Raw genomic sequence first — 13,734 nt, forward strand, 5'->3', positions numbered from 1 at the left:
CTTATTTCTGGGCTCAGTTCGTGTCGCTGCGCGAAATATCCTTTAATCCATTATTTCTAAGGTAAATGTACTAACACATACCAGAGAATAAATAAATAAAGAAAAGGTCAGTACCACTGACTCGCTCACCCTAACTAGAGGTGTCGGTCATGAATACTATGGCGAGTGAGACCACTACCACGAACCACTTGCCAATAGAAATCTCCTACAACAAAACCCCCACAGAGGGGAGCCGACCCACAGTGTGGGCAGCAACTACTACTACTCCATCCCATGCTGCGACTGCTGCGCCTCTGGTGCCATCCTTTTCAGTTAGCGCACCGCGTACACACGTGCCCTTTTTTGCTCTGTGTTTTTTGTGCCCCTACCTTGGATTTACTAATTATGGACGTGCAGCCATCGCAGCAGCTAAGTTTAAGTAATCAGTTATTATTGCTATTGGGTTTTTTCCGTTCCGGCCTTGAGTCAGTATTTGCCGTTTTTTAGGTATAAATACTGGCTCTTGGTCGGAAGCATGGCAGCATGGTTTCTGCCTCTGGCGGGTTCGTTCTGGGTCTTCCATACCTAGAAACCTTCCCTTATTACCTTACGCTCTATTGTTAGTTATCTATTTGCGTTAGGGGTCCAGCCTACTGGGTTTATGTCATGCATGCATGTCTTCTTTACCTTGCGTAGGCCATTCTCCATCCAGACCCCTAGCCACGGCTCTTAGTATCGGCCCCGGCTAGCTTTGAGTGGTAGACTTTCTCGGGTTAGTCGTACACTCCTGGATTTTTCCTCCTACTGATTTATTTTCTTTCTTTACGTTACGTAATTTTTGATTATTTTATATTTAGGTAGCTTACGGCGTCTGGCATATTACGTAGCCTAGGTTCCGTATCTCATTGTCTCCACCATTTATTGCTTCCGCTCATCAGTTCGGTTGCTTCTGTATAGCATCTCACTGATTAGTTGGTTGCTTTAACCTAGGCTATGTTTGTTTCATTGTATTCGCATGTTACCGCTCCGTGGTCACCATGTGATCGGAGCAGCCAGGCGCCTGTCCAGTCACCTTACCCTCCTCCCGCTCTTCCATAGGGCCGGGGGGGGGGGGGGGGAGGGGGGGGGGGGGGAGGAGGTCTGTCCTCGCTCGCTCCACATACCCGTGCCTGCCCCCTCTCTCTCTAGGCGGAGGGAGTAGGGGGGGCTGGACAGACCCAGGACTGGACGTGACCGTTCTCTTGCTCATCTCGGCGCGCTCGGATGACTAAGGGGGGACTGCCTTCCCCCCCGTCGTTACTCCGTCGCTCCGTTGTTAGCTGGAGCCTGTTTCGCCCTCTCTCGCTCTTCCCTGGCTTACTGTCCTCTTTATTTTACCGGGAGCTCCGGCATTCACGTGGAGAGTTTGCTAGTTCACCCTTGCGGGCGGACTGCAGGCGTACAGTTGGTCTTTACCTAACCACCCCCGGTCTCGCTGATATCGCGACACGAACACCGCCGCGCACCGGATTTATTCCGGTACGTTCTAGGGCTTTAGTTTAAGTGTTTAGTATTTAATATAAACTATAGTAAGTTTAATTTAAGCTAGCTTAAGCCGAATCCCTCCGTTACCTACGTTATCACACCGGACCTCTCCGGGGTTCTAGCCTATTCAGGCGGTAAGGGAGGGGTTATGCCCAAAAATTTTTCGCGCTCCGGCATGCAGCGGAGTTCTTTAGCCTACTAGCCTGTAAGTGATGTCTTTTATGATGCTCATGTATCTTTTCACTTACAGACCACCACTGTGAGCATCCAGGATGCAATGCCATGCTCCAGGACCCCTGTGGGCATGAAGTCTGCAGATCCCATGCTCCATGCGCGACTCCGCACGGGAATCTACAGTTTGGTTCCACGAAACCTGCACCATTTTGCTACGATCTGGTGAGCCAGCTCTTGGACGGGGTAAGTATTCCCAACTCCGTTCGCTAATCCCAACAAAGGTTGTAGTTCTTAAGTTTAATTTTAATCTATATTTTAAACTTAAGCTTGTTTTATATGGGATCTTGCATCCCCTATGTCTTGACTAAGCCTATTACTTAAGTTTTATCTAGTGTTAACTTAAACCTACGAACTGTCGCCCTCTCTTCCAGGCTCCCGCCGTTAGAGATACTGCCCTGCGAACCCTGAGGCTCGGTCGGCGTTTCGCAAGAAACGACGCCAGGACAGCCTACATTCTGGAGAAGAGGTTGGCTGTCTAATCTTCCCCGGCGGCAAGTCAACGGGTTACGTCGACCCGGCAGAGCAAGCCCCCCGACTTAAAATTTTGGGCGGCATTCAGCAACAGCTCGCCGCTTCGTTGCACGACCAGGCCAAGATATCTCGTCGGAAGTCCCGTCGACAAACTTGTCTGAATATAGAGCCAATGGTATGGGGGGGTGGGTTGACGACCTGTTGGTCGAGGTGGTACGTTGGACGCCCAAGTGCTTCCCTTGGCGCCACTGGGTCTCTACTCCTCTAACTCCTCCATCTTCCTTCCAAGGCTTATCAGGAGCGTTAGGCTCCTTTTATCTTCTCCTGATGTCTTCAGTACGAGCCTAGGTCAAGGGACAGACGGTTGTTTAAAACCCTGAGCATACGCGTCGTCCATCCAAAGGACTTCGTCGGCGTCAACATCTCGTAATTCTCGCGGCTACGACCCCGGAGCAGAGAGTTCTAGACTTCTGGTCGCTCCAGATCCTCCAAGGAGCAGGTCCTCCAAGGAGAGACCACTACTCAGCGGAGTCAGCCGTTTCTCCTCTCCCCTTGGTACCTTTCAGAGTTACCCCAACCACCTCCGCAGCATCTCAGGCTTTGGATCCCAAGGCTGGTCGTTGGCAGCCTGGGGGATTTGGTCCGGCTCTCTTAAAAACGTCTGGAGTCAATGTCTCCCGGTTGTCCGCAGGATCACCTCCCAGATAACATCATCGCCGACTTAGCCAGGCTCCCTCTAGCTACTCCCCCACCCTTCGGCACAGAAATAGCTCAGCGTCCACCTCATGACTCTCTGCCTCCGTTCTCTAATGAATACCCCTGGAGGGTGGCGTCATCGCCCCCTTCCAGGACGGCCTGATTTCTATTCGTAGTGTGGGACTCGAAGGTTGAAGGCTTCGAGTTCTACCCGAGGGTCTAGCAGCCACCGTTCCATTGGCTATGCCAGACTCACTGGACGCAGCCATGACTAAGATGACAAGGTCCCTAAGGAGACGTCCTTTCTACTCACGTTGAACAGGCTCAAAGAGTAATGGCTCATGTGTTTAGAGGACATGGATTGTTCGAACCCGAAAATTCAACTTTTAAGATCCCTTCACCATTTTTCACGATTGGAAGAGGGAACTCCGCTCCTTTTCTTACAAGATAGCTTACGGTCACGTATCCCAGCGGCCCAGAATGGGGCGTCGTTCCCAACAGCTAAGGGAAGCAACCCCACATCTCCTTTGCTCGCCCTCACTTGGATATTGTGGGAAGATCTACCCAACACCTTTTTCGCGGCAAACTCAAGCCAGGCTGTGCTATGGATCAGTTTGGTGAGAAGCTGCCTAGACTTCCGGCAGCCTCATTCAGCAGGAGTTTTGAGGCCAAGACTAGGCTTAGCCAGGTCCCATTAAACACCATGGCCATGACGAAGTGGCTACCAAAAATTTTCTTCGGTTCGGAGCCACTCTTTAAGCTTCTCACCAAGTCTCCTGACTCAACGGTTCATCTGACATTTTGAGTTCGCCACAGCCAGGACTAACTGTCAAGCATGTCCTCCAGGAAGCAACTATTCGTCATGAACCGCATAAGTTGCTTTCACAATCCAACATCTGGGGAGCAGACCTCTTCCCTGAGGCAATGTAAGGAGTTCCAGGGCGAGGCGACAAGGCTTAACCAAGCCTTAAGGATCGTGTGGGGTCTCACTGCAAAGAGACGCCCAAGACCCGGCAGCAAGGGGTAATGCTCAGAGGAACCCAGACGTTTCCAGCCTTATCATAAAACACAAACGCTTCGCCCAGCCTGTTTCGATAGTTCCGTTGTGCAAGGCACCAACCCTCTACCTCAAGGTCCCTCACATCCATCTATGTGATTTCCCCCCCGACCTCACCTTCCACCTCTTACGCTGTCTCCCCAGCCCCTTCAACACAGAGTGTTCGAAGCCAGGCCTTTCAGAAGTATGAACGCGTCGGGTAGGGGAGGCGAGGTACGGGATCCTTTCGTCAGAAAGGATCAGGAAGTTCCCTTGAAGAGGGGAAAACCCTTCCGGGGATGCCGCGGAGGTTAACGAGCAGGGCAATGGACATTTGAAGGTAGGGAGGGATCTGTTTCTCTTCGGCATCCGGTGGGATTCAGCAAATCGGGCACAAAGTATTGTGTGGGGGTTTCCGAAAGGCCTGGGTTGGAGTTGGGTTTCGAATACCGCCCCCATCCAGACCGTTCCTTCAACTTCCATCAAAAGATTGACGGAGTATGCGAGGACCTCCTTCAGAAGGAGCAGTAGCGAGAGTCAACAAGATTAAATTTCAAGGCCTTATTCAGCGTTTTCCCAAAGAAAGGCTCACAAAAAAGAAGGGTAATCTTAGACTTTATCCCGTTTAAACGTGGCCATTCGCTGCGACAAGTTTCAAATGGCTCACCATCTCGCAGGTGCGGACCTTACTTCCCCCGTGGGGCCGTCACCCCTCTATCGATCTTTACAGACGCATACTTCAATATCCCTAGTGCAAGCACTTTCGCCCTATCTGGGCTTTCAGAAAGGAGATCAAGCGTTCTACTTCAGGTAGGTCCCTTCGTCTAACCGTGGCACCCAGGTTTTCACGAAGTTGGCAGAGGTATTCGTCCAGACAACTGGGTCTCAGGGGATTATGGTAGTAGCGTATCTCGACGATTGTTGATTTGGGCTCAACAGTCGAGGAATGTCGCAAAGCCACATTTAAAGTAATCCAGTTCCCTGAGTATCTAGGCTTCAGATAAACAGGACAAAATCAAGACGTCACTCCGGAGTCCAACTTTTCAGTGGTTTTCTGGCATTCATGAATCTTTCCTCCCAATACCGGTCGTTTCCATCAGCCAGAGAAAAGAATAGCGAAGTCATTAAGCAATTTCTAGGACACAACATGCTTCAAGAGAAGCCAGGAAAGATATCCTTGTTCCCCTCAATTTGCCATCAGTGACCAAAAACATCTTGATGAAAGCCACTGACGACCTAACCAGATCTGCGCCTACACGAGCAAATTAGATCCAGGGACAAGTTATCATCATTCCCCAGATTCTCTACGGAATCGTCTACGCCCTTGCAAAAGTCAGAACCTATCAATATCGGTACACCTTCAGTTTCCTCCTCCGGGGATTACCATCCACACGGGACGCTTCATTAAGCGGCTGGTGAGGATATTCTCATTTCAAGAAGTTCAGAACTGGTCACCACAGTTCCGCCGCTTCACATAATGTACTAGAAGCAATGGCAGTGTTCTTGACTTGAAAGTTCGTTCCGCCAAAGAACTCCCCACATAAAAACTAGTTTTGGAACCGCAGTGGTATTCCATTGTGTAAACAGGGAGGCTCCAGTCACGAACATCTAATCATTCAGGTAGCCATCTTCTCCCTGGGCTGCCGAGTCAGTTGGCACTCTCCTCCACCATATAGCTGGAGTGAAGAAACTTCTAGCAGATGCTCTATCCCCGATCAGTTCCTCTGATCGGAATGGTCACTGGACAACGTTTCGTTCCAATGGTTCTCCGGGGGTTCCGTCTACACGTGATCTATTCGCCTCTCAAGCGAACCACAAACGCCGATGTTGTGGCGCCTCCACCTGACCCTCTGCCTATGCCACGGACGCCCTGTCCCTAGATTGGAACACTGGGAGCAGTTTTATGTCTTTCCCTCCAGTGAATCTCTCCTGAAGGTCTGAACAAACTAGGACGTTCAGGGTCAAGTAGCTCTAGAGCACCCAGACTGGCCGAAGGAGCCATTGGGTACACCTCTGATTCTGTGGAACTGGGTCTTTCGTCCTCTTCAATTCCCAAGCCCAGGCTCCCCAGCTCAGTACAACTAAGACGTGTTCGCTTCCTCAGGATTCTCAAAACCCTACAACTTTTATGGACTTCATGAAGTTTGGCGGCCTAAAAGTATGCGAATATTGATCCTCGAATATTCTTTTCTTGAATCTGATAAACAAGAGATTCACTTTGAACAGTAGATGCTGCAGTCATAAAGTTAGCACCTTCCTAGATAATCAGATATTAAGTCAGACAATCAATTCAGCTATATCCTTTTTCAGATCTTTATTTGAAAAAGCTTAGCAGCTAGCACTATTACGCAAAACAAGTCCAGCCTGGAAAAGATTTGTTCAAACTCGGTTCAGCAAGATTGACAGACTACTCTTTACTTCGCGTCTATCCCAAGGCTTGTTCGATACTTAGACCTATTCAGTGAGCATGACGTCAGTATCCGTGGTTCTTAAGATGAGGTTCTAAAGCTGGCTTCAGAAAGCAGATAATAGACATGTTCATTTATAATGCTCTAAGAAAACTCTCTTTTTATTAAGCTTGGCTTCAGGACTAGAATTTCAGAAACTGTCGGCGTTATCCAGAGATCCGAATCATAGTGAATTTCTTTCTTCCCACAAGGAGTTCTACTTTCCTCCGACCGGAGTTTTATAGCAAAGGAATGAGGATGCCTTTGATAGGTGGGAACCGTGGAAGATGTTTTCTCTTTGTCCAGTATCGACCTTACGATCCTTTCTGTCCAGGACATCCTCATCCTCCGTCGGGTCCTCTCTTAAGAGAGAAAAAGGTGGTACTTTATCTATTAAAGGTATCAGGCAACATATCCTGTACTTTATTAGCAAGCAACCCTGATTCCTCCCTAAAGCTCATGATGTCAGGCATTGCCACCAATCAATCAACTCATTTCCAACACATGAAATTTGATGATTAAAGAAGTATACTGGATGGAAAATCGCCGACAGTAATTAAGCGTCATTACTATTAAAGTCTTGTAAGCTCTGAAATTTTCAGCAGTTGCGGCGGTTTAACATAGTTTCCCCCGACTCTAAAAAGAGTGGGAGGTCTGCTTATCTTAAGTAAAGATCAGTTCTCCTTTCTACCTAGCTCACTCAACAGTTTTTGTCTATACCTACCATGTTCTACTACGTTTACCTTGAGTCTTAGCTTGCTCTTATGATGGTACAGTGAGTGCCCCTTATTTTTTTTTGCTAGTGTCCTCCAATTTGATTGTATATAATGATCTCTATGATGTGGTCCCTTATTTTTAATGCTAGGGTGACACATCTACATTTACAATGTTCGGGTTTTGTATACTAAGTCATATAAATTTGTTTATTATATTATTGTCAAGTTTTGATTCTAATTCAGTTTTGTTGTTATAATGCTTTATTTACTTTGTAATATATTAACTATACACAGAATGTTAAGTTTTCAACATATATTCCATGTAAGCCCTGTACATATATGTTACTACGTTAATTTAAGGATTAATTTCTATTCTGATTCATTGTGTATATGTATGTTCTTAGCAAATTATATTTTCTTTTATTTATTTATGTTTTCTTTTGAGACCTTATTTATTGTATTTAATTAGTTTCTTTACAATCTTGTGCTATTTCTCTGGTCCGATTTCGCGCAGCGCCACGAACTGAGCCCCGAAAAAGGGATTTTGCGGAAGGAAAAATCTATTTCTGGCGATTGGTTGCGTGTCGCCTAGCGAAATCCCCACCCTACCCATCCCTGTGCTCAAGATTGTCTGCTCGAACTTCAGGATGGCCCCCCAAGGCGGCAGCAGTCGGCAGCATGGGATGGAGTAGTAGTAGTTGTCTGCCCACTCTGTGGTCGGCTCCCCTTCCTTGTGGGTTTTATTGTTGTAGGAGATTTCTAATTGGCAAGTGGTGCGTGTTAGTTCCTCTCTCCGCCATAGTGGTTCATACCGACACCCTCTTGGAGGGTGAGGCGAGTCAGCGGTACTGACCTTTTCTTTTATTTTATTTATTCTCTGGTATGTGTAAGTACTTTCCTTAGAAATAATGGATTAAAGGATATTTCGCGGGCGACACGAACCAATCGCCCCAAAGAGATTTTTTCCTTACGCAAATCCTTAATTGTCTATTTTAAATTCTCACTGCTTAATTAGATAGTTTTAAAAAACAAAAATATACCTTTAATTATCCATACTAAAGGGATTTTGACGTAAGGAAAAATCTACTTTCTGTGCGATTGCTCGTTCTCGCCAGCGAAATATCCTTCATCTTTATTTCTGGGTAAATTACTAACACTACCAGATGAATAAACAAATTAAAGAAAAAGGTCAGTATAACTGACTCGCTTCACTCCTCCACAGAGGTTGTCGGTATGAACACTAGGTCGGTGAGACCACTACCACGGCCAAAAACCATAGAATCTCCACAACAAAGAACAAAGAAAAATGAGGAGAGCCGACCCACATAGTGGAGCAGCTCGTACTCTACTGAATCCATCCCATGCTGCCGACTGCTGCGCCTCTGGGTGGCCATCCTGAAAGTTAGCATACATCTTGGGCGAAGGATGGTTAGGGTGGGATTTCGCTGGCGACACGAGCCAATCGCCCAGAAATAGATTTTTGTCCTTACTTCAAAAATCCCTTTCTGGGCTCGCTCGTGTGCGCTGCGGCGAAATCGTACAGAGAAATAGCACAAGATTGTAAACAAAAGTAATAACATAAAATCAGAATAGGTCTCAAATAAAATATGTCAAATATAAAAAAGAATATAATTGCTAAAAAGAGTCCAAATACACAGTGATGACAACATAGAAATTATCTTAAATTACCCTTAATATTCTAAACTGTTTCTTATCATAAGGTAATTTACATATGTACAGAGGTAATTGGCTACATGTAACAAAATGGTATCTGGTAAAGGCATGTATCAAATTAATAGCACCTTAAGAATAATCAAATGACAAATTAAACAACAATAATACTATATAAGGAATGCATATGACTTAATATACAAAACTCCGTAACCATTATAAATGCGTATTATCCCCGACATAAAAAATAAGGGGTAACTTCATGAAGATCAAAATCCATAATCATCTGTGAGTGTTGTCTCTTCTTCGCGCTTAGCCAAAAATAAGGGGCACCCACTACATCATCATAAAAGCGCTAGACACCAGGTGAATGTAAAAGAACACGGTAGGAATAGACGACTGTTGGGTGAAGCAGGTAGAAGGAGGACTGAATCTTCTCTACAAATTAAGTAGAATCAGGGGAAACTATTTTCCCCTGCTACTGTGCTGAAATTTCAGAGCTTTCCAGGACTTAAGGTAATGGCGTTTGAACACTGTCGGCGATTTCCATACGTTATACTTTTTCAACTCATCGAGTTCATGTGTTGGAATATTAATTGAGTGGCTACTGGCCCTGACATCATGTGCTTTCGGGAAAGAGTCAGGATTGGCTTGGCTTATAAAGTCCAGGATTTGTTTGCCTATGCCCTTTATGGATAAAGTTCCCCTTTTTTCCCTCTTAAAGAGGGGACCGATGAGATGAGGATGTCCCTGACAAAAGGCTCGTATGGTGTAACTAGGTCAACGAGATACATTTGTGGAAGGGGTATACCTTCCAAGGTTCCCACCTCATCAAGGAAATGATTATACTTGTGTCTTCTTTGCTAAAAAAAGCTACGTTCCGGAGAAAGTAGTACTTCCCCTGTGGGAGGAATTGAATATGATCCGATCTCTTGATAAAGCCGACAGTTCTGAAATTCTTGCTCCTGAAGCTAAGTAATAAAACGGGTTTTTCCTTAAGAAGCATTATAAACACATGTGTCATTATCGGTTTCTGAGGGCCAGTTTTTAGAACATCGTTTACGAACCATGAAACTGAACGTAGGCCTTACAGAAGTTAGTCTAGCACATGCATTAGGAATAGACGATAACGTAGGAATCCGCAAGCCTATGTTGAACCAATGAATATCTTTGTTCAAGGCTGACTTGTTTGTCCGTAATCGTGCTAGCTGCTAAACCTTTTTCAAATAAGGATCTGAAAAGGATATAGCTGAATTTTAACTGTCATGATTCTAATCTCAGATTCTTTCAGGAGATTGCCTAACTTTTTGACAGCACTCTACTGTCTCAAGTTTGAATCCTTTTATCGTATTCCAAGAAGATAATATTCTGAGGTCAATATTCTGCATCTCTTTTTGCCGCAACTTCATGAAATCCATAAAGTTAGGGTTTTGAGAATCCCTGAGGGAAGCGAATCACAGTCTTTCGTTTGTACTGACTGGTAGAGCCTGGGATTGGGGGATCCGAAGAGAGACGAAGGCCAGCTCCAGAATTAGGGGAATACCTTGCTCTTCTGCCATCTAGGGCTACTATAGCCACTTGACCCTTGAACTCCTGATTTTTTGTTTAAAACTTTCATAGAGATTCCCTGGGGAAAGACATTAATCTTCTTCCATTTGTTCCAGTCTAGAGCCAGGCGTCCGTGGCTAGGCCAGAGTGGTCCATGTTGGGGGATACATAACATGGGAGTGTTGTGATTCGCTGAGATGCGAAGAAGATCCACCTGTAGCCCTGGGACTCCTTTTGAAAGGCTCCATTGGAACGAACTGGGTTTTCCAGTGATAACCATTCCAACTCTAAGGGGTAACTTGATGCGGATCACTCGTCTGCTTGACTTTCTCACTCCAGCTATTTGAGTGGAGGAGAGATGCCAACTGAACTTGTCCTGCCATGGAGAATATGGCTACCATCACATGATTTTAGATGACGACTTGGAGCCTCCTCTGTTTATACAATGTACTAACCACTGCGGCTGTCCGAACTAGCGTTAATGTGGGAGTACTTTGGTGGGGCGAAACCTTTTTAGAGTCAAACACTGCATTGCTCCATTACGTTTTATATGGAATGACTGAACTGAGGTTACCAGGTTCCCTTGAACCTTTTGAACCTGGGAATACCCTCCCCACCCGCTTAAGGACGCGTCTGTGTGGATGGTAGAATCCCTGGTGGAGGGAACTGAAGGGGTACTGCCACTGACAAATTCTTGACTTTCGCCCACTGGCTGAGTCGATTCTTTGAATCAGAGGGCTGAGGATTTTTATGTCCCTGGACCTGACATTTGCTCGTGATCGCCAGATTCTGTTAGGTCTTTCGTTTGGCTTTTCATTAAGACCTCGTCCTGATGCAAACTGGAGAGAACCCAGGATCCTTCCTGAGCTCTCCTTGACGCCAGTTTGTGACTTAGAAATTGCTTGACTGACTTCGCTATTTCTTCCTTTTGGTTGAGTGGATCGCAGAGTATGGGAGATAGATTCCATTGATGCAGCACTGAAAGTCTGCTCTGGAGTAGTCTTTGACTTGGTCCTGTTTATCTTGAAGCCTAGATTTCCGGAACTGACTCACTTTTCCTGTAGCTCCTGTTGCTTCCTCGACGGTTGAATCCAGATCAACAATCGTCGAGATAACGCTACTACCTATAATCCCTGTGATCTGAGTTGTTGCACTACCACTTCGCTGTTGTGTCCTTAACACCCTGGGGGCCACGTTGAGTCCGAAGGGAACTACCTTAGGAGAATGCCTGTCGCCTATCTTGGAACCCAGATATGGACGGAAGTGGTCCTTGCATAGGGATATGTTAGTAGGCGTCTGTAAGATTCGATAGAGGTTGTTGACGGCCGCCACGGGGAAGTAAGGTCCCCTCACTCCTGTGAGATCGTGAGCATCTTGAACTTGTCGCAGCGGATGGCTAGTTAAGCGGGACAAGTCTAGATTACCTTCTTTTTTGTGAGCCTTTCTTTGGCACGCTGACCAAGCGACCTTGAAATTTTAATCTCTTGCTCTCGCTATAATCTCCTTCCTGAAGGAGTCCTCTGCGTTACTCTGTCAATTCCTTGGAAGGAGTTTACGGAAAGGTCTGGATGTGTAGTGGGTTCGTCAACCAGCTCCAACGCCAGGCCTTTTTGACAGTTTCGGTTTGTTTTTTGAAAGCTATGCTCTGAGCCCATTCGCTGAAGTTCCCCGTGGCGAAAGTGAAACAGCCTCCCTCCTACCTGAAGTTCTTCATTGGTTCTGGTAACCGCCTCGGCCTCCATCTGAAAATGCTTTCCCCTGTTAAAGGTCCTCCCCGATCCTCCCCGCGAAAGGAACCTTACCTCTGCCTCCCTTTACCCGAGCGTCATACTTCTGTAACTTGACTCGCGACGGCCTGATTGTACAGCTGGGAGAATGTGCGTAAGAGGTGGAGGCTGAGGCTGAGGGGATATCACATAAATTGGCTGTGATTGAGGCCTTTAGAGGTGGCAGGTTGGGCTGTTGTGCACTAAGGGCAAAAACCGCTGGCACTTGCTGAGGAAAGCGTGGCTTGCTTTTTCTTGGTACGGATGGAAACGCCTAGGTTTCCTCTGTCCCTTACCTTTAGGTTTAGTTCCTTTCTCTCTTAAGCCCGTAGGCCCCAACGGTCCTTATGCTTTGGATTCAGCCTCGTAGCCTCTGCTGGACTTCTTCACATAGCTTCTGGAAGAGTCTCTCCCAGATGTTGACGAGAGTCACCTATTCGCTCTGTCGAATGGTTGCCTCTTGTATGACATTGCTTCCTACCATTCGTTCTAGCAGTGGCAAACTCAAACATATCCTACTGTACCGTTTGAGTCAGGTCTTTGGTCATGAGCGTTAAAAAGCGGTTCTGAGCCTTAAGCTATTGTTTGCTACTCGAGCATAGCAATAGACGTTAATTGATCTGGCTAATCGCGATTTCGCGTCAATTCCAGCTGATAAAGGCTCCGAAGTCCGGGAGTCCTGGGTACTTTTCTACCAAACTGGCTCCATAGCACAGTCCGGTTTGAGTTTGCCGAGCTGAGAAGGTGTTCGGTCAGTCCTCCCACAATTCTCCGGCTGAGGGGAGCAACGGAGATGTGGGATTTCTTCCTTCAATTGGAGGCATGGGTCCCCCTTCTGGCCGCTGGGGATGGTATACCTCGCGATCTTTTGTCAGGACGGGTAGCGGGGTACTCTCATCCATGGTGAAAATGGTAAAGGGACTCTTGAAAAGTTGTATCCTGTATTAGAACAATCCATGTCCTCTGAAACATCTGAGCCATTCTCTCTGAGCCTGGTCTCGTGAATAGAGGACTGTCCTCCTTTGGTACCCTATCCTCCGAACCATGGCTTGAAGCTGTAAGCCTGCGTAGCCTTATGAACGGAGCTGGAGGCTCCCTGGAAGAACTCGAGTCCTCCTATTCCTTCGAGTTTCCGAATGCCGGTAAAAAATGAAATGAGACCGTCTTGTAAGGGGCGTTGACGCTACGCTCCAGGATTGTTCATCAGAACGGAGGTAGCGAGTCATACGGAGGAAGCTGAGTTTCCCTCGTATTGGAACGTGAAGGAGAGGCTAGAGGGCTTCTCTCATTCCGTCTATAATGGAAGTGTCCTGGGAAGTAAATTCCTATCCGCATACGCGGATCATTTGTTCCATGCGCTCTTTAGGACCCAACCAGGTCGCCCACACCTGTGGCAACAGGCCAGCATTGGATTCCAGCGGAGCTGCTGCGGAGGTGGAGGGTGAGCTCTGAAAATCGGAACCAAGGTTAGCGGAACGGTGCTCTGCCTGGGTGCGGATCTCTCTCTGGAGATTTTACTCCTCGATGACTTAGGCGGAGCTGAACGCTTTAGACCTGTCTGCTCCGGGGATTCCCAGCCGTGAGAAACTATACGTGAGGAGGATGACGCCAGAATTCCCGACTTCTTAGACTCCGTACGAACGTCT

At 46.9% G+C, this 13,734-nt stretch overlaps 1 protein-coding gene across 4 annotated transcripts in view; it reads right to left on the reverse strand.

The window, feature by feature from the left end:
• Positions 1 to 13,734, reverse strand: part of LOC135203030 (uncharacterized) — a 252,978-nt gene that overhangs the window by 106,132 nt on the left and 133,112 nt on the right. The window lies entirely within an intron of this gene.

Source organism: Macrobrachium nipponense, chromosome 33, assembly GCF_015104395.2.
Source record: "Macrobrachium nipponense isolate FS-2020 chromosome 33, ASM1510439v2, whole genome shotgun sequence".
NCBI lineage: Eukaryota > Metazoa > Arthropoda > Malacostraca > Decapoda > Palaemonidae > Macrobrachium > Macrobrachium nipponense.